Source organism: Pagrus pagrus (genome assembly GCF_965226575.1).
Source record: "Pagrus pagrus genome assembly, chromosome: 18".
NCBI classification, from domain to species: Eukaryota; Metazoa; Chordata; class Actinopteri; order Spariformes; family Sparidae; genus Pagrus; species Pagrus pagrus.
In genome coordinates, this window is record NC_140202.1 from 9,548,195 (window position 1) to 9,570,391 (window position 22,197).

A 22,197-nucleotide genomic window follows, 5' to 3' on the forward strand; every position below is an offset into this window, starting at 1 on the left:
ACTGATGTGGCATACTCACAACCGGAGCAATTCGATCATGGTCCATTGTGGCCTGATTTCTGTCGCCTGCTGGTGCACAGTACCCTATGGGATAGTGGTGGGTTCACTATGGTAAGCAAAGACTGTTGAACCATCAAGGCTATTTGGTGTCATGGTTTATCCCTGCAGCGCATGATGGATGTTGATGTGGCTAGTAATGGGGGAGCTCCTTTTTCCTTTGCTTGAGAATTTGCCCAAAAGGGGCTCATTCTTAAAAACATTCCAGGGTGTCCGGTTTTCTCCCCGAATTTGAAGGTTTGGAGATAACCGTAGCCTTCATGCTCTTACATTCTGAGAAATGTAAGGAAACAGGACAGGCTCGCAGAATCCATCGCTTAGGTTAACAGGATTTCATAGACGAGAACTGAACTGTTTGATTTTTTCAGAAGATTTATGGGGGTGTCGTGAGAAAGTTGCCAGGTTGGAGGCAAGTTCTCCCTCCTAATGGGCCGGGCGACCCCGCTCTCCTCAAGGTCAGGGAGATCAGGGTAATTACCAGCAGCAAGGCGCTTCGACCACCTTTATCTTGGCGTCTGTGCTATCATCAAACACCTCAAACCTTCAGAGAGTCCTGCTTGGCTCTGAGTTGACACAGCAATTCACAACGCACCTGTGTGTGCGTCTTGCTGCACCCACACAGACAAATTCAAGGTTGCCCAAGGACGCAGTCTTTGGGCTGATAGATGAGCATATCACATGTGTGTTTGTTCCCAAAGTGCTGTGTTACAGTATAACAAGAGGTCGTTTCAGGGCAATAATGGCTCGGCTTTAGGGAGAGATAAAGCTTAATGAGCTGAATGCTTTGGTATTCACAGCTGAACATAAACACGACACGGCAGCTCTCACCGCTGGGCGCGTCGCTAACGTCCCAACCTATAGACCCATCTTCTTCTTTTGTCCAACCGCAGGCTGGATCACCTTATAAGGCCTGAAAGAGCAGCTTGGCAGCAAGCGAGTGACTGTTGGGCCTGATGTATGCCCTTGTTATTCCAAATAGAAAAGAGGGAAACAGCTGATTATTGATATCTGTTAAGTGTCCAGGACGAGTAATGCGGCTGTCTGACCAAGCAGCTGTTCACCAAGCTTTTGGCAGGTGGTGGGAAATCAATAGCAAGACACACCTTTCAGATGAGGATAACGGATGAGAGGGGGGCACTGTAATGGAAAGATACCCGTCCATGCTTTGGCCTCTCTGGGCCGGGCAGATGGTGAAGACAGTAATGACACAGCGCTGATGAAAGCCAGTCCAGGAGCTGTCGGATTTCAAACGGAATACATGTTTGACCGCTGGTGTCTGGAAATCTGTTAAGGTTCGCAAACAGACACAGAAGCGTTACATATTCCCTTTAAACAATTCACTCTCAGAGGTAGTAGAGCCATTATCTCTCTCACACTTGAATCAGCCAGTGTAACTCTTTCTCCATTTGTTCTCCCCCCTCCCGTAGGCACAGATACACCCTCGTATAGATTAAGACACCTCTCATCAGCCTCGACACGCTCCCCGCAGGCATGAAGCACGTTCCTTTGCTGAAGCCCGCTTCACTTTTTCATCATCTTGCATCACTACGTGCCACATATCTTCCCCTGATACATCAAAGATCGGCGACCATGCAGTTTTACGTTAAGTGACAGTATCTCGTATGCGTAATTGTTTGAAAGACGCACATTTCTGGTGAGTGAGATATACTTGTTTGCCTTTGACTGCGCTGCCTGACTGTCACCATTTCTGGCAAAAGATACAGTAAAGCTTCAGTCAAATTACATCTAACGTCAAATGACTCTTTCTCAACCCTGTTTCCCTCCATGCTGGTCCCTCTGGTTGTTCCTCTCTCCCTTCCACTGCTGTGCAAATGGATTAATCTTGTAGCTCCCAGTCTCTGAAGGGAGGGCAGAGTGGTGTGCTTGTGTCAGGGCATGGTGAAATATCGACAGAGATGCAAACTCAACATGTGGTTATGTGAGGATAAGATTTGCAACTCTTCTGTGCACTTGTGTTTTTATATATGACGGTTGCCCACATGCCCTCAGCGATGTAAACATCAAGTGTGGTCTGTGCATGTTTTGACCCCTCAGGCAACTCACAGTCCCAAAATAGAGTCTTATCCATTAATAAACCACGTACCTGTGCATTCCAGTTCTTTTCCAGTATCCCTGCAGCAGAGAGAGAGAGAGATAGAGATAGGAGGGGACAGTCAGTGCGTCTGCCTGTTAACAGAACTGGATCAGTGTAAAGCCCTCAGTCACCGTTGACACTCATTTCAGCTTCTCTACATTATTAAAAATGTTTTAATGGTCAGATCGCATGAATTATTTACTCTCATCTTGTCATTCACTGTCTCTCTGACTCCACATATTCCCCTTTCGCACTTTTCTCTCGCTCTCCGCCTCGCTCACTCTTCCCCGTCGACTGAGCAGCGGCATCAATGACAGGGGTCTAAGTGGTTGCCATGACAGCGGTGATGGAAATCACTGGGAGCACATGAATGGAGGAGTTTGAACCTGAGGAACCTCACGTCTGGTAGTTGTCTGTAGAGGGTGAGAAAGTAGAGCCCGTTACTGTGCCCGCCCCCCCTGCAAACACAGAAACAGTACACACACACATACATATTGTGTTTCACTATGGATGCTCTGACTGCCCCAAAGCTGAAGTTGGATTGTCAGAATCCATGGTCAGACATATTGAGAGTGAAATATGGAGTCAGCATGTTCCTCTTTCACCCCTCTGTCCTCTGCTGCATATTAATAGCACAACTAACTTTGAGTGTCTTCAAGGCAACCAGACCGAAACCTCAGTATTGAACAATACCACAAAGCCGACGTTTTCCCAATTCTTACTTCTTATCTGTGCATTGCAACTATGTTGTGGTCACCATTAGGAAAAGATTGTGACTTTGTCACGTTATCATTAAAGTCTGGTTAGGATTAAGCAATTAAATCACATAAAGAAGAGTACTCAACTGATTTAGCAGTTCATTGTGCAATATGAAGGTCATTATGCAGCAGAATCAGAGATATCATCTTCTATACAGTCCTCTCATCCAAATGTGGTGCGTACATTAACTGCGGATCTGCGGAGGTGTGGTGCACTCACTTCCTTCTAACTCCGCAGATTGCTTTCAAACAGACTCAAATGACGTCACTTGAGGCAATGTATCACATTTAGATTATTTGTTTTCAGGTCCATTACATCCATTCTTGTGAATGCGATATCCAAAGGACGCCTTCAAGGAATTTCTTTTAATTTGGTACAAATGTCCGTTATGACTCAAGGATGCCCTGCCAAAGGTCAGAGGTCACTGTGACCCCACAAAACACATTTTTGGCCATAACTCAAAAATTCATGCAATAACTACAATAACATTTAACATACAAATTTGGACAGGTGAGGGCTAAGGATGAAATGTATATAGCACATATATAGTTAGCTGAAACAAAGGCACACGAGTCTTCAGATCGCTACTGTGTACATCTACTAAATAAAAGCAGGTTTTGCAGTGATAAGTTGTACATACCACGAGCACTCACCACTCATTCCCCCACACTCACCACTCTCTTAGAGCCTGTAGCAGATGAGAAATCATGGGAGGTCAGGGTGGGCGGGAGTTGGGATATGACATCATAATCATCATGGCTGCCACAGGCTGCAGCTGCCACCAGCTGTTGTACATTAAGCAAAGTGCATCAGGCGGATTTGGCTGAGCCAGTTATGGGATAACTCAATAACATTACTCTGTTAGGGGCTGCCTTGAGCTCTTTATTTCATAATGCATCGTGGTTTTACCACCCGACCTGCTATCTAACTCTCAGGAGCTGTCGTGAACTTGTAAGCTGATTACCTTGCGCTGCGTGACTTTATGGGTCATTAGTATTGGCCTCTGCTCATCAGTCAAGTCTTAACACACCTTGCCGTTTCTATCTATGAAAACAGTGTTAACATTATGTTATTATACAGATGCAAGTGCAGAATTTCATCAAGTAAGGCCATCAAATCAAATGCTCGATGTTCTCCTGGCCTCTGGCTTACACTCTCAACATGACTGGGTCTTAATGCTTGCATAGAAGTAGGTTAAGTGCCTTGTGCCAACACAGCATGCCTGCATTAATCTGACTCACCACAAGTGCCACACAAGTGTTCCTCGGTGAATCCTGGGAGCTCAAAAAAAAAAAAAAAAAAAAAAAACTACAAAGAAAGAAAGTTGTGAAGTGAAAGTCTGCAGTTGAAAAGGGGACGACTGTCTGGTGATTTCTAAGAAATGCCAACATTTTTCAACCCCCCACTGCTTTGCTTTGTGTTTGATGTATATGTGTGACTGAGCGAAAGGGAGAGAGAGAGAGAGAGTGTGCGCAAAATGTAGCGGGGTCTTTTGACAGTAATTGTTTGGGATGGAGGTGGCAGCTGTGGGAGAACTCCGGGGCAGAAAGGTGATAGTTTGACCCTCCCCACCCTCTGGGCTTTGCTCAAGTCGTGTCCACGCTAATGGAGATAAATTTGAAACGGCATCTTTTTCTTTCCATTTGGGCCTCCGTGAACACTAAATTGGCCTTTGCCACCACCAAAAACAAAGCTTATCAAAAACAATCACTCAGTTTAAGTCAGTGAGGCCAACAATGCCCAACTTAATGCACATGCTGTCATAATGCTGTCTGACTACTGCATACGCATGAAATGGTTATGTGGTCTTTTTTTATAGACCTCCATCACCTCATCCTCCAGTGGCAGGGCAGGCATACTGGTATGGAGGGACCCTCCTCAAACTGAAATTAAGATTTGTTTTTATTAAAGTATATGTTTGTCCTTGGTTTTTGCTTTGACCTGTGCACTTGTTTGGTCCAAATTTCATTAAAGGTGCACTATATATAGTTTTGGGGAAGACATTTTAATCAGAGGAGAAAGCCTGAATAAACTAAATAAACATAAAAACTGTCAATCACTTAAGTTCATTTTTGTATAATTTGTTTTAAACTCAAATTCTTACACATTGCACATAAATAACACCAATCGAAAATAAAGTTTTGTGAGAAGTAATTCTAGTGCTAGCAAGCTAGGCTAACTAGTGTCCACTTTCTGAGTGAAAGCTAGTTTAGCTTCTTCTTTCCAAGTGGAGCACAGACATAACAGCATGATGGGTGTTAAATGTTGTAAAGGTACAGACAGCTCATCGTTAACAGTTGATTACCAAGGCTATCAAATGTTAGCATCACAACACTCACTGTGCCACTTGTATAGTCAAAGCCCTTATAGGCTCCAAATACCTTCTCACTAATTATGCTACTAAAGAGTTTCATCATTGATTTGACGACAGATGAATCACTGTCCTCATAGACAGTGCATGGGTCGTGCTCCTTGTTACATTCACGTTATTTAGGAAGAAAACATTTTTCCACTGCTACTAAGAAGTGCGAAAACATATTTGCTGTATCTTGCTGCCAGCCTAAGGCACGTGATCATATTCAGTATTTGGTCGATCAAACATGACTTAGACAACATAATCATTGGTAGAGCAGCTTTGGCCTTAAGCAAAGGTCTGTGGTTTAACAGTGCAATAAAATGCACCAGCACCAGTGAAATGTATGATATTTGTTGGGCTCTTCGTGTGTATGCGTTGTGGACTGTCGCCTCCTCCAGCCCCAAGAATCATAATTGCCATCTACTCAAAATAACAGCTCCCTCTGTTAACTATCACCTCCTCCCTGCGGACTGTATCAGACAGCATTTACCTGCCTTTTGATGCTCACATCTGTTACATGATGTCTGGCTTTGCTTCAGATCACAAAGGCTTCTTCAGCCGTCAAAATATTTCATCCTCAGATTTCCCATCCTCACTTTTGATTGCATACTTGGCTTTATTCCTCTGCCTCTGTATCGGCTGTGCGCTTGTTAGTCTGCCTCCTTGGCTGTCCTTTAGCCGACTCAATAGGAGAGTATAAATACCTTTTACAGGCTTCCCTGCAGTATCTTTCTTTACCTCATCCTGTCCTTCACATCCTTCCCTCGGCTTCTTCTTTCGTCTGCCTTCCTTCCTTTCAAGTCTGCTTTTTTTTTTTCTGTATTGAGAAAAACATGTAGGAGGTCAGACAAAAGATAATATACATGCTATATATATATGACATACTGTATCCTGAAACACACAGCCAAAGCAAGCCAAAAGAAGGCTGCACTAGTAAGTATTTTACATGAGCGCAGCAGACTGCAGCAGCATGTGCGAATGTCATCAGTGGTTATGGTTCCACGTGGACAGTGGAGTGGTGTTCAGTGACAGTTTCACAATGATAAACCCAGTGGGCACGAGTAGAGAGAGAGGAGTGTGTGGCTCACATGCAGACCCGGAGGCCATGGGGGTAGGAGTGGGGGCGGGTTGGACCAGAATCTGCTTTGGCCGTTACAGCAATCTGGGTCAGTCAGAGGCTGAGAGAGAGAGAGAGAGAGAGAGAGAGAGAGACAGAGAGAGAGAGAGAGGCTGACCTCATTGCTCCTGCATTATCATTATTTTCCCAGTCAGTCACTACGCTGGGACTCAGAGAGGCTCCGCACCAGGAAATACGTACGATTTCCCACATGTGCGCACACACACACATATGTCCAGGCGAGAGGAAATGTAGTTACGACAGCCCTGAACCGAGAGGTCAGAGGTTACCATTACAAATGGCTCACTCTCACGTTCAGCCAATTCAAAAGGCACACTAATCACACACTCTCTCTCTGACCCTGAACCCCTCTCTCTGGCAGTGCTACGTGATCGTACATCTCACGGGTGGAGATTGCATTTGCAGGGCCCTATTTTCTCACCAGAAGTGTTTCCTCACTAATGTCTCAAGAGCAGAAAAGTTGATAAAACACCAAAGCCATCGGTGAAAGAAAAAAAGAACATGCCACCTCTTTAACATCATGCCTGTTTCATTCTCTAGGACAGAAACCAGCAACCTCTTCCCCCTTCATCGCCTCGATGGCACTCCCTCTCATACTTTTTGCTCCATTTCTCCCCAGCCTGTTTCTCCCTGCCGAGCCCTGAACTCCTGCCAATGGCTGTTAGAGGAATCTGATTTGCGTTGATTACATTAACATCCTCCAGATGTTCATAGTCAGAGATCTGACACCTCTGTCCCACAACTGTCTCATCTCGGCGTGCAAAGAGATGCAAGGCTACGTCTTGTCGGAGCCGTGAGGGAATGTGGTATCTCAGCAGAAGAAACACAGGCGGACGTATGAGATGGACTTGGAGTGGGTTCAAAGGAAATGAGGTGTGAGCTTAAAGAAAAACAGAGTTGAGGAGGAGACGATGTGAGAGACAGAGGGAGCTGGATGCAAGTGAGTGATCCAGTAAATGAATGGGCGAGATGTGTGCAAGAATAAGGAAGTAAAACCAGGGAAAGCAACCCTGACAGAAGGAGGTGAGTCTGTGCAGAAGAGGAGCTGGAGTGTTTGAGAGGAAGTACTCAATTGCCCAAACTGGTCGATCTGTTTGGTCTTGTCTTTACAGGGTTTGGTGCTTGATGCATAGCCTCAGGAAGTAGCCAGCCCCCTGGGTCTTCATAAGGGAACGTGATCCTTTTAGTAAGCCCTGACACAGTCCTCCATGATTGTCCTCCTCTTCAGAAGTCCTTTACTATAGGCTCTACTTCAGGCTCCGCTGTAAGCCTCACTTTGACTTGAGGAGAAGACTCCACACCTCAGAGGGATCAACACGGAGGACAAACCAGGCATTTAAAACAAACCTACATTTGGAAAACAGAATTACAAGCTGCAAAACATGATGATTGGTTAGTGGGGGTCAAAAGTCTTGTCTCGCACTTTAAGTCAGTGTTAACTTTTTCAATGTAAAAACCACAAACTTTCCCAAGTCTTTACCAAGTGCCACAAAAAAAGTTGAATCTTGCTTCAGTTGCCATGAGCTGATTTGTAGGAACAAGACTAGAAGAGACCACAGACCACGCAAAGTTTATAGATATTTATAGATCATGTAAAGTATACTGCCAATGTTTTTGGATTTGTTCCCTGGGGACCATGAATGTCATGGTCATCAATACAAATATTTCAGTCTGCACTAAAGTCGTATACGGACTGTCTAACTGAGTGACATTAACAGAGTTTGGTTACCGCAAACAAACTACAGTTAAGTTAAGGGTACATGGATTGCGATCAAAGTCAAACAGGAAAAAAGCTCTCCCTCACCCCAACCTCACTGTCTGCTTCAAGTGTAACTGACACCTAACATGATCATTATTCCTGAACATACTCTAATTGCTTGAGATAGTGGGCTGAGGTTTGTAGAAGAAGCTGCATGTTTCGTGCCATACTTTGTCTGACATGGGAATGGCATTGCTCATGTTAGAAAATCTTAGTGCCGCTCTTTGAAGCACAGAAGTCATTTATCAATGTTGAATGATCCAAGATCGGAAACAGTTTGGAAATTCTTACTGACACCCCAGAGATGATCATGTGTGTGTGTGGGATCATGTTTCCTCCATATTTTCCTCTCAGCACATTCCAGATCGTCTTCCAAGTGTTGTGCTTGTATGTGAGCCATGTGAAGCTATGTATCACTGCAATACATCCTGTGCTGGAGATCACATTACTGAAGATTCAGTCAGAAAACATAAAAATCTACATAAAAAGTTGGATTTGATCAAATTTATCCAAATATTCCAACCTTGTTAATGAGTATTCAAAAGAGTATGAAAGCTCAGCACAAAGCACCAATGGATTTTCTTTGTAGTTACTCTTTTCTTCTTTCTGTCTTTCTTTTCTCCAGTCCCTGCCTGGGATCTAGGCCAGCATATCAGATGCTAAGGGGGAACAGTGTTTTATATTTGAAGTTTCTTTATACCTTGGACTGTGTAGGTCTGTGTGCATGACTCAGTGGAATTCCTTTTTGTTATGAGTCCTTTGAGCCCAAGCTCAAATACTATCATCCTCCCACATGGATAGAGGAAGAGTTGGTGAGAAAGAACTACAGAGTTGAAAAGAGGTGGAGGACATTGAGTCAAGGATCAGAGAATGTACTTGAGAGGTAGATGAAGAGTAAGAAAACAACTCCTGTGTGGATTCTATCCTTAACTGGACCAAAAACACCCGGAGAAAAGTGTTTTGTCGTTCGGTGTCCATGAAAACAAAAACTCATTGGGTCTCACTGGCTCTAACCAGTTTCATCTGTAGAAAGACTCCCTCTCATTTCACAGTCGACACCATTATCCATCTACACTGCAGATCCCGAGAAAGCAACCATCTGACTGACAGCTCAATTGGGCAGATTTGAGTGTATATGCCCGCCCTAGAGCCTACAACAGCCAACAAGTGATCGTGTAGACAAATGACCCCCTGTCTCTTTTTTCTCCTTCCTTCTGAGCCACTTACGCACCAGCTTTTGAATGAGTGATGTATCGTGCAGCCAATGAGATTTCAGATTCCTTAGAAAAAACAGCGCTGTGTTCATTTTCAATGACATTATCCTATTTGAACTTGATTTGATCTAATTTGAACCCATTGTGTTTTCCAGCTCGGCAGTTACAGGTCATCTGGTTCAACAACAGCGTTTAATTCTTTTTCGGCGAGACTGGGATAGGCGTTTACATTTTACATACATTTCCAGGAATAAGAGCAGGCTAAACTCCAACATTCCTTCAGCTTCATCTCAAGATGGAGGAAGACAAGCAGCAGAGAACCTCTATCTGCTATTTGTAAACACAGACAACCAGAGGAATCTGAGCTATGAAAGCTATGGCTTAGGTGCTGTTTACACACGCATGCACACACGCCATACTGCATACACACACTGATAACGATGTAGTGCAAACAATCTGCCACTTATGGGATGCCAGTTTTCACAGCGGGCATGTGCATGCCTGACAGCATTCTTGTTCATGTTTGTGTCAGAATAAGTGTCATTTTTGTGGCACTTCCTCGCCGGGAATGGAAATCTGTAATTTTGCTCGGTGGAGATTTTCTTTCACAATGAAGACGAGAGGACACTTGTTGACTCAGCGTTGTAATTACACTGCACTGCTGTAAGTGCATTCTTTCTATGTTTTGAATTTCCGGTTGACAAAGCCCGAGTGAAACAACAGAAGCAGCACTTGAGGTTGGGCTGACCCTGTTCAATGTCAGCCTGGTTGGAGGTGTGAAGTCAGCTGCTCTGTGAATGCAAATGCCGTTTTTCCCATTAGCACATTGGGCCACACCGAGTCAAACCGAGCTGCGCCAGTTTACTCTTCCATCACCGGTTTTACCGTGCCGAGTTGAGCCGTGCCACGAGGATCTTCACAACAGAGATGGATGAAAACAAAACTTTTGCTTCAGCTTTATAGAGTTAAAAGACTAAACACATTTATTATGCTTGATACATCCATTTTGTGTAAATAATTGCAGAAAGTCTGGTTGAACCTTGTGGACTCTTGAACTCTTGGACTTCCTAGAAAGCGTATTTTAAGTCTTCGAGTCTGCGAGTACATTGAAGTCTGCACATTAGGACTAAATCCACATATCCAGCCTCGAACTTGCGGAATGAGCCCTCTGTCTTCAATTGAACGTACTGTGATGTGTTCACTGTCATCACGTCAAGTCTGCGAGGGCATTAGACTTCAGGGCTAATATAAGCACCAAAAGATATTATTTCTGGCCTATGTGATTCAAGTAATGTTTTAATAAAGTACTTGATTTACACATTCATAATAAGTTATTTTATGTCATGTCCATATTGCAAGGAATTGTGAATTATGGGTAACCACATCAGTGAAATCTGTCTGCACCCCAAGTGGACTCTCTGGAAGTCTGCAGAGAGTCCACTCAAAGCTTGCGAGTCTGGAAGAGTGGTGAAGTCCGGGTATTTGGATGCAGCTTTGGGTTCAGCTATACTAAAGCTGTACTGATGGAAGCCTGGCCTCTAATGAACAGATCAAGTTGAGTGTGGAGGTCCAAGCAAAGCTTTCGCCTCAGCCATTTAAAGAGTAAGTCAATGTTCACTTTAAGCCAAGCCTCACAATCATGCAAAATAGGAGAAGAGAAGGTTTGCACCAGATGGCTCATCATGATTAGCAGCTAAAAACACTATTTCTTAATCTAAAGATGTTGCTTTCTCCCTGACATGCAGTCTAAGTGAGATCAGGGCGCTCTCTCAACTCCATGTTGATGTGTCAAAGCACAATGAACAAAAAACTGATTTGCAGCTGCAAGTACTTAACCAATCAGTACCTTTGCTAAGTAGTACCTCAAGCAGGGACTTTTTGGTGGGTAAAATTATGTTCCTGGAACTTGATTTAGACCCTGGTTTATAACTTGTGGCTCAGACAACAAGCTTGTTGTTACATTTTTAACACATTCATAGACATATTTCATCTAAATTACATTATTGGTTAGTAAGGAGATTATAAAGTGCTCCAAGCTGTGTATTTTCTTCAGCTGGAAACATTTTGATTCACTTTTAAAAATGCTCGATAGCAGCTCACAAGCGGGACGAAAGCTGCTGAATGAAAATTAACTTCCTAATGACCTGCATGTATGTGAAAGAGGAGCCACTGAACACTCATTAATTTCAGTCTCAGCATCTCCGGGGCTTTCTTAATGATCTCTTCATCGTGTCATAATGATGATCTACACTCAGGCAAACTCAGCACCTGGAATACTGCACACTTTGAATCTTATTCTTAACTTGACCTCTTTCAGTTCCTCCTCCACCTCCTTCTCTTCTCTCTCTGCCCCGGGGTCATACAGGAAGCAGCAGCACCCTGTTGAGCAGCAGAGCATAGGCAGGATGCCCGGCCAGTCGTCCCACAGGAAGAGGAAGAGCCCTCGCGTGTTTTCCCCAGAGATACAAAGGGATGATACGTGTGCGAAGGACTGTCAGAGAGAGACGCGGAGAGATTTGACTATTTGAGTCAGAGTGTCGGGCTGATAAATGTTCAAAGAATTTACAACATCTGCGGGAGCCAGGATATTGGGTAATAGTGGCTGCGCTGGAGTTGAGTCACAGATTACTGAGAGTCTGCGGACCAAATCGTGATAGCAGGCCATTCATTCTCAGTGACAAAAGAAATAAAGCATCCAGATAAGTGGAGTTAATGAAGTAGCAGATATGAAAGATGAGGATATGCAGTTAGTGCTGGACATAGTGCTTCCGGCCCTGGCTCCTGGGAGGAAAGAGGAAATCCTTTCATAAGCAGCGAGCCTCCACTTGAGACTGACAACACAGTCTAATACCTGCGCTGCAGATTAATCAGCTTCCTCAGTCGCTCCCTGACTTTGCTGATTTACTGAGATGAAACACATAACTTCTCAATGCGTTTCCCTTTTTACAGTTCATGAAATGTGTCGTCCCACTGGGCTTGACACCTCATATAAACCTGCCATTTCTGCCAAAGCGTTAATGGCCCTGTGACACAGTCGTCCTCGGGGCGAATCGGCTGAGCAGTCGGTCCGTTTGCCTGATCCTGCCCCATTAAGCCACCCTCAGGAGAGATCAGAGGAGTGACCCTTTTGAATGTGGCCCCACTCCGGCTGCCTCCTGAAGGCAGTCCTCCACCAATTAGGAGCTCATAAACAAGGAGAAGGGGGATCTTTGAAAATGATAGGGGAGAGGAGGAATGGGGTTGGCTGATTGTGATATGGCCAATGTGTCAGGCTGGATCAAAATAATAACATTTTTACACCAAAAACAGCGAAAAATAGCCAATTCCCATTGCCAGTAGATGAGTTTGCCTTTGTTTTTTATACATTTTGGTGTGTTATTTTCAAGTCTTTAAACGGCAACATACTAAACTTGAACGTACAGCATGTCTTAGATTAAGATTAGCATGTCCATCTGGGTGTCATGTTTCCATTACTGCTGACCTGTGAATAAATGCCAATTGTACCATTTCCCACTGAAGATGAAAGCCAGATGTTAGTGTTTTCTTTTATCCGGTGTGAAAGCTACGCTAAGCTTTTACAATTTTCACAATAAAATTAGCACTTACGCAGACGCTTTTTAAACGCAAGTAAACCCGCTGATAATTAGTGATTGACTTCTTTCCCATTGCCAATTGACAAGTTTTTTCACAAATTTTTTCTTGTGTGTTGTGTTCATGATGGCAAATAATAGGAAACAATAGAAAGCAGCTGGGTTCATTTTTGAAGTTGTTCTTGTCATGCTTTGATGTGTTGATGATGTTTTCCATCTTACATCGTTCAGCAGTGGCGGAGGCAGGATATTTGAGGGGCAGAAAAATAAAAAGGGCACCACAAGTATGTGGGGGGGAACCAGCGCCAGAAAGTCGTGATATATTTATAGTGAAGAGAGGGCACTTTGTCATGTTTTATCTTCTATAAGGTAGAAGATCAAACATGGGTGCACCACAGTCCGTCAGTGCTGGGTTTAAAAGAGAGACTGAGGTAAAAGACATAATATGTAACCACCATTTCATTGCAAGTGGCTTTCATCGAAGGGCTTCATGTCCACCTGGATGTTGTGTTTTCATCACAGCCGATCTGAGCCAGAGCTGATAAACACTCAGGACTACTGCCGAGCCATTTTTCCTGGGAATGAATGCTCATTGTATCCTGTCCCACTGAAGACTAAAGCCAGATGCTAGAATGGGATTTTAATCTCGACTTTGTGTGAAACTGAATGATGTCCACCTCCAGTAAACAATAGATGAAATGAGTTTTTGGATAAGCACCAGATATTTATCTAATCTTACTCTGTGTGTAAGAATGCGTGTCCCCGCTATCTACCATCTGTAAATGACTGCACTACATTCTTTCACCGTGAATATTACTTGACTATCACTTCAGTCATCTTACCACATACAAATACACACTCGCAAGTCAGCTGAAATGAATGTTTAGATATTTTTCATCTGAATTCTCTCAAAGTTCTCCCGGAGGGAGTTTCACTGTTTCTTAAGGACAGAGGTGACGGGTCAGCAGACTGTTCAGATTAATGCACGACTAACATACAGTGACGGCCCAGAACAACATGCCTTCCAGCCAGTTACAACACGACTGAACTGTTGAAGAATTGATGTTGGCACAAGAAAGATAAAACAAAGGTTTTATAGTTTCATTAGACTCTGATTCATCTTTATTGAAGACTGACTTCTTTAAAACACGTCCATCCTTTATCTTGCGTCCCTCCCCTTCAGTCTTTCTTTACATTCCTGGCATGCTTGAGTAGAGTGATGACACATGCCCATAAGAATGCCGGCTGAGAGTTTAAAGGACTCCTGTGTGTCTCAACCCTCGTGTACCTCCAGGCCTTTAATCAGTACGAGGAGAAAAAAAACCAAGGAGAGGCCTCCACATTTGGGAACTGTAGATGCTTGATAAATGAAATGGGGTCTGTTTACAACTATTCTCTCAAGACACGACTGTAAAATTACAAACTCAATCATGGATTGGTTATTTAGCCTACAGTGTTTCTCCAAGCGTTCCCTTTACCAAAGCGTGTTTTCCGATAGCGCCAAGCAGCCCAGCTGTGTGAGCACGGGACATCACACATCTTTTGACAGGAAGCTCCATAGACACACACGGCAGCAAGTCAGGAAGCTCTGCCAGCTTGGCCCGCCGGTTCATTCATAAATCTTGACACACAGAGCATACACACCAGCGAGCTCAGCCAGAGATGCAGCAACTTTCTGACAGGATATGAAGAGGTCAGAGGTCAGCTTAGAGCTGTTGGGATCTGTGTGGGTGGTTTTAGGGGGTTTACGAAAATAGGAATTGGATCATCCCTTGACTTCGGATGTATCCTCTCCATCTTCAGATGGAGCTGAAATAGGCTGTAAAGTGGAGAGGAATTTCCTGGAAAGATGCAGATCACATGTCTTGATAACTTTTCCTTTCTCTTTTTCTCTCTCAGGCACAGAGAAAGTAAATGTTTAAGGTGACCCCTAAGACTAAACCAATTTTAACTGTGCACACAAGGCCGTTGATCATAATAATAAAAAGATTCCTATCGCAAGGACCCTGTCGAAGTTATAGCGCATTCGGGAGCTCCTCGGCAATTTCATTTTGACTAGAGTCTGACCAGCCATTAAAGAAGTCCATAAAAGACAGATATTACAAAATAACCTCGCCGGTGGTGAAGAAATATCTTCCTAAAACTCCTGCAGCTCCTTCCTTGTACATCAACACTTACCTAGAGACCCTCTTTAAAGGGTGACATCACAAAATGTTTTCCACAAGGGCCCAATTTTTCCCAGAAGGGGAGAATAGTAAAACAGACAGCGAGAAGTGAAGCGGAAATGTCAAAAAAGACACTTATTTGCCTGGACTTGCCTCTCACATGGCCTGTGGTGCTGGGTAATGAATGGGCCCGTGTGTGTGAGGGTGTACAGTATGTGTGACTACATGTGAGTATAGGTGAATAACATCTGTCTGGTCTGACAGGGACTTTTAAGGTAGGAAAGGAAGTTACAAGACGAAAGTAGTTAAATGAGGAAATATGACAGGAGGGCTCGCTACATCATCATCATGACTTCTGACCTTTTGTAACCCCGGCAAGGTTAAATGCTATCTGTGGGCTGTGGCAGAGCAGTAATATTACATTGTTGGGCTCAAAACAAAGTGCCTACATTACTCATAATGTAACCAAGCCTTCAACAGTGTGGTCTTTCCCCCAGATTTCTTTCATTGTCGAACTCTACAGCCTCCATTGTCGCTGACTCGAGTAACATCACTTGAGGCAATTTATCAGACTTCTCGCAGCTCCTTCCCCAAAGGCTTTATACAACTTTTTAAATATATGTAGTAGCACTCTCCAAGACCTGTAAACAGACTTTGATATGTAAAATCAGCATAGTTCCCCGTGAAGGAGGGCAGCAAAGATTTGTGTGAAGGGTTTAAAGCTCAAGAAGTGAGATAGTTTGTGTCTGTAGCTAATTCACTTTCTTGCCAAGAGTTGATGAGAAGATTCATACAACTCTCATGTGTGTTTGCTACATGACGGTCATGTCGGCAGTCAACACTTGAGATATAACCTGGTAATTGGTGAGCTCTAGCGGTGTTGGTTGGCAGATTTTGTCACCTTTACACAGGGCCTGACTTTTATGCTAAGCTAACTGTTTTGCTGGCGGTGGGCTTATTTTTAATGGTCAGATCTCAACAACACGTTATCAACAAGAAAGCAAATAAGACTGTAGCTCCAAAAATGTGTTTTATGACCTTCATATTAAGGTGAAAGGTGGGTTCAAACAAATCTGACCTTAAGACAAGTCATTCTGGGATTTCCCTGTAACTCCACCAGATAATACAAGAATATAATGCCTATCTCTTGTTTATGTTAAAAAATACATCACTATCTACTCTCAACAAGGAATACAAGCTCTGATATGGAGCACCCATGTATCCTCTGTCCTCTCCCCCATTTCCAGGGTCATCACCCCCTCCTTCCACCTCTCCCAGCCCTCCCTGACCCGTCCTGCCCGGGATGCTCATCCTGTTTCCCTTTAGTTTCCTCTTCCCTGTGGACAGGAAATGGCTGGAGCCCACGGATTCAGACACAGAGGGGAGCCGGCAGGAAGTGATCTCACTCCAGCACCTGCAACCAGGAAATAGAACAGCCCAACAGGGAGGTGGAGGAACAGGCCGCGGACGCTCACACACATATACAAACAAGTGTCGAACCCGCAAACACCCTCCGACTTCCCCTACAGCTGTTGGCACGGGAACCACAACACAGGAAGCAGAGTTTGAGCAAAGTCCTCCGATGCACACAGCACAGCTCCTCTTTGCTCAGGAAATATCGCCATATGTCTCACTTTAACACACACAGAGCATCTTATATATCAAATAGGACAAAGTAAAAGACACAGGCTGTGGTGAGTCTTTATTTCTGCAGGACCGAAACTGTCTTTGCGGTCTTGCTCAGGGTTATACAGGCGGAGGTAAATAACTTCTACATTAAAGCTCTTATTCAATTTGTGGCATGGGGGATTTTTTTCCGCGAGTAGCGCGTGTGCATAATTGTGTTTGTGCCAGGGGGATATTCCCCCAAGCATAGTTTGTAATCTAAAAAGTTTGAAATTCCATTACTCAATTAGGAAATACATTTTCAAGGTCTTATTGATCGCGCAGATGGTCGAAAAATTTGAGCTAACGAGGAGTGGCATCCCTCGCCTCGCCTCTGAATCCCTGCTACTGTCGGATGATGACAGCGGGATGAATGTCTCCTCGGATTCCAGTGTCAGCGTACAGCAGCACATCTAAATCTTGGTTTATACATCCCTGTTCTGAAATATGAGACAAGTGCGTATTTTCCAAATTGTTAAACTATTCCTTTAAATATTCAAGTGGTATTCATCATTCACTCGACATATCATATATTAGCCGTTTTGCGAATATTTGAGTATATAAAATATACGGCCAACAGTATAACACATGGGTATCACACTGTTCTACTTTCATGTACATTAGTGCGACTTTGTAGCAGCAGTTTGGGGAATATGCTAACAGCGGAATAACTGGATTAACTGGAAATCTGGAGGAGGCAAAGAAGGTGAGAGCGCACTCCCAAATCGATACGTGTTTCCCTTTACCACTGTGTTTCGCAACGGTTAAAAACAAGCACTCTTTCTACGAGATCAGTAAGTAACAAAATCTGCCTGCTTATTAATACAACCAGGTGTTTCACTCTGCCTTTTCATAGCACTGAGATCAGGATATCCAGGTCAACCTGGGATTCTTACAGTAGTTTTTTGCTCTGGACAGGAGCCAGGCTTAGCGGTAGCCATGTTGCTGACGCTGTTGCTAACAGAGACACCACAAGGAAAGACTAGGACGTATCATGTAAACACCTTATAGTATCTGACTGTGTTATAAAAGCTGTTACAGTGGAGCGACTGTCACTTTCATGAAGTGAATATGTGCTACCCAGATAGAGCTCCTCATTTCCTCCATTAGCCAGTCAGTGGGAGTGTGTGCAATGTGTGTTATGCGAGAGTATGCGCTCTGCATATGAATTGGCTGCGCTTGCAACAGACTACTGTACTTTACTACCCCGAAACTCACAAAGGCTGAGAAAGAGAGAGAGCGAGACAGAGAGCGAGCGAGAGAGAGAGAGAGAGAGAGAGAGAGAGATGTGTGCCAGGCAGATAGTGCAGCCCATTGACATACATTCTCCAGATGGAAAAATGGAGATTTTCTCTCGCTCTCTCCGCCCTCCTCCCCCCTCCAAGTTTAATCAGACTCAGTCGGAGCGGCTCATTCTTAAGCGTGAGCGAAACATTTGTATTCTGCGCAGGAGAAGCTTCGTTTCTTTTGAGTGTTATCGCCGTGTTGGAGGACCGACGTCGGAAACAAATCTGGACTTTTTCCTCGATCTTCTCCTCGCCCGACCTGCTGCTTATCGTGCCAATAAATCTCCTCCAGTCTGTCTGGCAGCATATCTGTTTTCATCGTAACACAATCTGTCATCACACAGTCTAAAAGTGCGACAACAAGCCTTCTTCCTTGCTCCCATGCTACGAACCCCCCCTCCCCTCCGCAGCCCTCTTCACTGTTGTCAGAGTAAGGACCCTTGTGATTCCTGAGATTCCAGACTGTGAAATACAGATATATTTTTCCACTAGAGCTCTCGTATATCAGTATGTATACACTGTGAACATGCCACTGTTGTTTTTACACTGCAGGCAGATAGGGTTAATATTGTGGTGCTGCCAAATAAACACACTGCAGATATTTATAAGATGGGTCACCCAGTGTGTTCCCCCGACGCCGCCAGCAGGATTAAACACTAACACAAGAATGATGCTGCATCAGGAGAGTGGGCGTTTTAGTAATCTGTCGACTCTGAAGGCTGGGCTAGGCTTTCAGCAAGATGGACCTCTGCTTTACAACGCAGCAGGTTTGTATGAAGTCTCATGCTTTCGTACAGCCGTTGAGATTAAATACCTCCCTAAATACTAACTTTCTCTTTGTGTTATTAGCTGATGTTAACATATTATTATATATTACAGCTCATGAAAGCTTTGCTGAGACCACCCTCCAGTGTTCTGCCTGCTGCAGCCTGTCTTTCAGCAGGATGTTGAGTGAAGAAATGCATCCTGGGACTTCTCTTGGTCATCAGAGACCAAACCTAGCCATTTGGCTCCATTATCACTCCACAACCCCATTCCTTTTGTGACGACTGTACACCCAAGAAAAACATCTACAACCCTGAGGAGGAGGTCAGGGTGGATGTCTGCATGGTTCTTGTTTCCTATAGACATTAGCCCCATTCACACTGCCCGTTCAGTGCAGGAATCATGCATCGATTCTCTGCATCGTCATCTGTGTGAAAGTTTCAGATGCAGAGAGGGGGGACAGTTTTGCTGCAGCTCTGATGTGCCGCCGGAGGAACGTTACAGGACCAAACAACAGTAACGTAGTAACGTGTAACGTAGTTAGTGTCTTTAGCAACTTATATGAGGAAAGTTATACGTGGAGAAGTGTCTGTCATCCTGTCTGTCCTACCGACTCTTCGTCACATTTCTGCCTGAAAAACAGCGCATGTCCCCAGCAAAACACTTAAACTCACCATGTGTTCGTCTCCTTCCACTATTGTGTTGTTGTAGTTACTGTCTTGAAGAAAATCACTGCGATGATCAGCCCTCCCGACCGAGACTTCAGTGAACTTTCACAGTTTGTGTCCATCAGTGAATTATCATGGGTTTGTGGGACCCTGACAGATGATGTCATTCTCCTCACAGGGGTGTTGGATCAGAAAATGCTATGTGTTGTTCTCGCATGTGGCTCCAAGCAATGTAGTTTGTTGTTTAGTTTGGAGGACTTGTTTTGGAGATAACAAGTCAAAATTTCAGCGTGGAGGATCCCTCCGCAGCCACTCGGGGCGACAACAATTCCATCCCCTGATTATTTGTTTCCTCCTGTAAACAAACAAAGGTCGATAAAGTAGAGCAGTCCATTCAGAGCTCTCTTCCTGAGTGGACCCCCCGTTATGAAACGTGGCTGTGTGCCAACAGAGAGAGATAAAAGGGGCCCCACAGTGTTTCCAAACCACCTGTAATACGGCCACAAGCATAAGGAAACAGATATTTTGAAAAAATAAGTTAGAGATCTCTCCAAAGTTGAGGGACAAAAGGTGTCCTGTCACCTTGCTCCTCGTGTAGTGTTGTTCCCTCCTTTATGTTGTTTATCTGTCACACCATCATTGATTTCCTTTGCTACTTTTGCAATGTTATGCGCAGCCAGGACGGCGATATTGGAATTTTTTGACCTCCCCTCATCCCCTCCCCCTCCCCCCTCTCTGTGCCCTCTCTCCTCAGCCGTTTATTTTTCTCTCCCTTTCTCTCTGCCAGCTGTCAGCGCTGGCAGAGTGCCACACAGGCGCTTGCCGCTCGGCTAGTGACAGATGCAGCGGCAGTCAGGCAAAGAGGAGGAAAGGAACAAGAGTTAAAATGGAGCGGGGTCAAAAAAGAGAAAGAGAGAACGAGCGGGACGGAGAAAGATGGAGGGAGGGCGACGCGGAGGAGAAGAAAAAGGGGAGCAGAAGAAGAGGGATGAGCGAGACAACGAGAGTTGGCCCTCCCCGTCGTGTCAAAAGGGACACAGCGCTGGATTAGGCTACGGCCAATAATCACAGCCAGATGGGCTTTGGAGGGGCGTGGACAGAGAGGGAGATTGAAAAACAAGATAGTCCGAGTTAGGTTACAGCACAACTTTATTCTGACATTTCTAGTTACAGCCTTGTGTACAGTTAATACATGCGTTTAACAGCTTCCAATACGAGCCGAAAGCGCCACAGTTCATTTCCTTGCTAGATTGCATCACCAATAGGCCACATCTGTGTGACATTTCAGTTATGTTGCCCTTTTTTCCCCCTTATTAACATTCCAGAGCCCATTCCTGAACCACTGACACCATGAGATTACCTTGACCAAACATGGCTCTTTCCCTCTAGTTTCAACACAAATTGCAGCAGTCATTTCTGTTGTCCAAAGAGCCATTTGTCACCTGTATAATATGTTCCTATCAGGTGTCAGGGCTCCGCGTTCGGGTGAAACCTCAGAGGACAAGCCTGGAAGAGAAAAACATGATATCAGAAACAGATTGAGGAATACACCCTTGTGATATTCATTTTTAGGTTTCTCTGTTTTCTTACTCTCTTCCTTTCAGCACTCGAGGCACCCTCTCCCTCAGTTTCTGCCAGCGATACCTCCACCTTTTCACCCAGAACACAAAACACACGTTAGCGTGTTTGAACAGCTTCGCTTTGCACAGTACACGTTCGATTGTAGCGTGTTACAAATGAGATCTGGCCCCGTCAATGAGTCCATGAATGGGTATAATCGCAGTCAACAGGCCCATGAACTTGGCCAAGCCTAGCATGTGCCAACAAAGACACAAACACATGCAAGCAAACAAACAAATGGACCCACACAAAGCCTAATTCCTCCTCCACCCTCCGCTCCACCTTGGCTGTTCTGCTTTCAAGTCATTTTTTTCTCTCCCCCAGTTTCTTTGTCTCTTCTTCTCCCCCCATCTGTCGTGTGTGGACATGGCCTCTCGGTGCTAATTCACTTCCTTGGACACCATCTGCTGTGTGACTTTCTACAGTAAACTGAGCCCGGCTGGTTGTCTCAGGGAGGGACCGGGGCTGTGTTGTCACCTGTTCAGCATGCCGCCTTCTGCCGCCCGGCATCATCTTTCACTGGAGGCTCCCCCGGATCGAGAGAGAGGGTGTGACGGAGAGGCTGTTTGTCAAGCGTTAGCACTCCTCGTGCCTCGGAGCACCCGGGCAGAATCATTTGCTCTATTTGTCTATTCTACAGTTCACCTTTAGGAAACATGTCTCTGCGGATAGATACATTAAAGCTACATCATATCTGTTTCGTGAGTAGCATGTATAAGTGGGGACATTTCTTTGACTGTGTTGAGCGCCTTAAACAACGCAAATTTAGATGATATGGGGGTCAGCAGAAGTTGTAACAGTTTGGTTTCCCTATATTCAGTGAAGAAACCGACATCATAGCCTGGAACAGGGAAGGGTTTTGGAAACCAGCCTCTACCAAAGGAGGACCAAGTCCAAGGGACTCAAACATTGTTGTGTCTTCTTTGCTTTCTTGCTAACATTAGTAAATGGTAAGCCTGGCATACACACACAAATCACCTGGTTTTCTGGAGTTTCCACTGTGAGGCTGCGGCGAACACGGTTGGCTAACTCAACGTACCAAGTTATTCAATTTTGATTG

General features: G+C 44.5%; 1 long non-coding RNA gene across 1 annotated transcript; it reads right to left on the bottom strand.

The window, feature by feature from the left end:
* Nucleotides 1-20,691: 20,691 nt before the first annotated feature.
* On the bottom strand, nt 20,692-21,546 carry LOC311273616. Its single transcript, XR_014624690.1, has 3 exons — nt 21,420-21,546; nt 21,108-21,167; nt 20,692-21,023 (listed from the first exon to the last, which is right to left on the bottom strand). It is a non-coding gene; the product is annotated as an uncharacterized lncRNA (long non-coding RNA).
* Between the last annotated feature and the right edge of the window lie 651 nt (nt 21,547-22,197).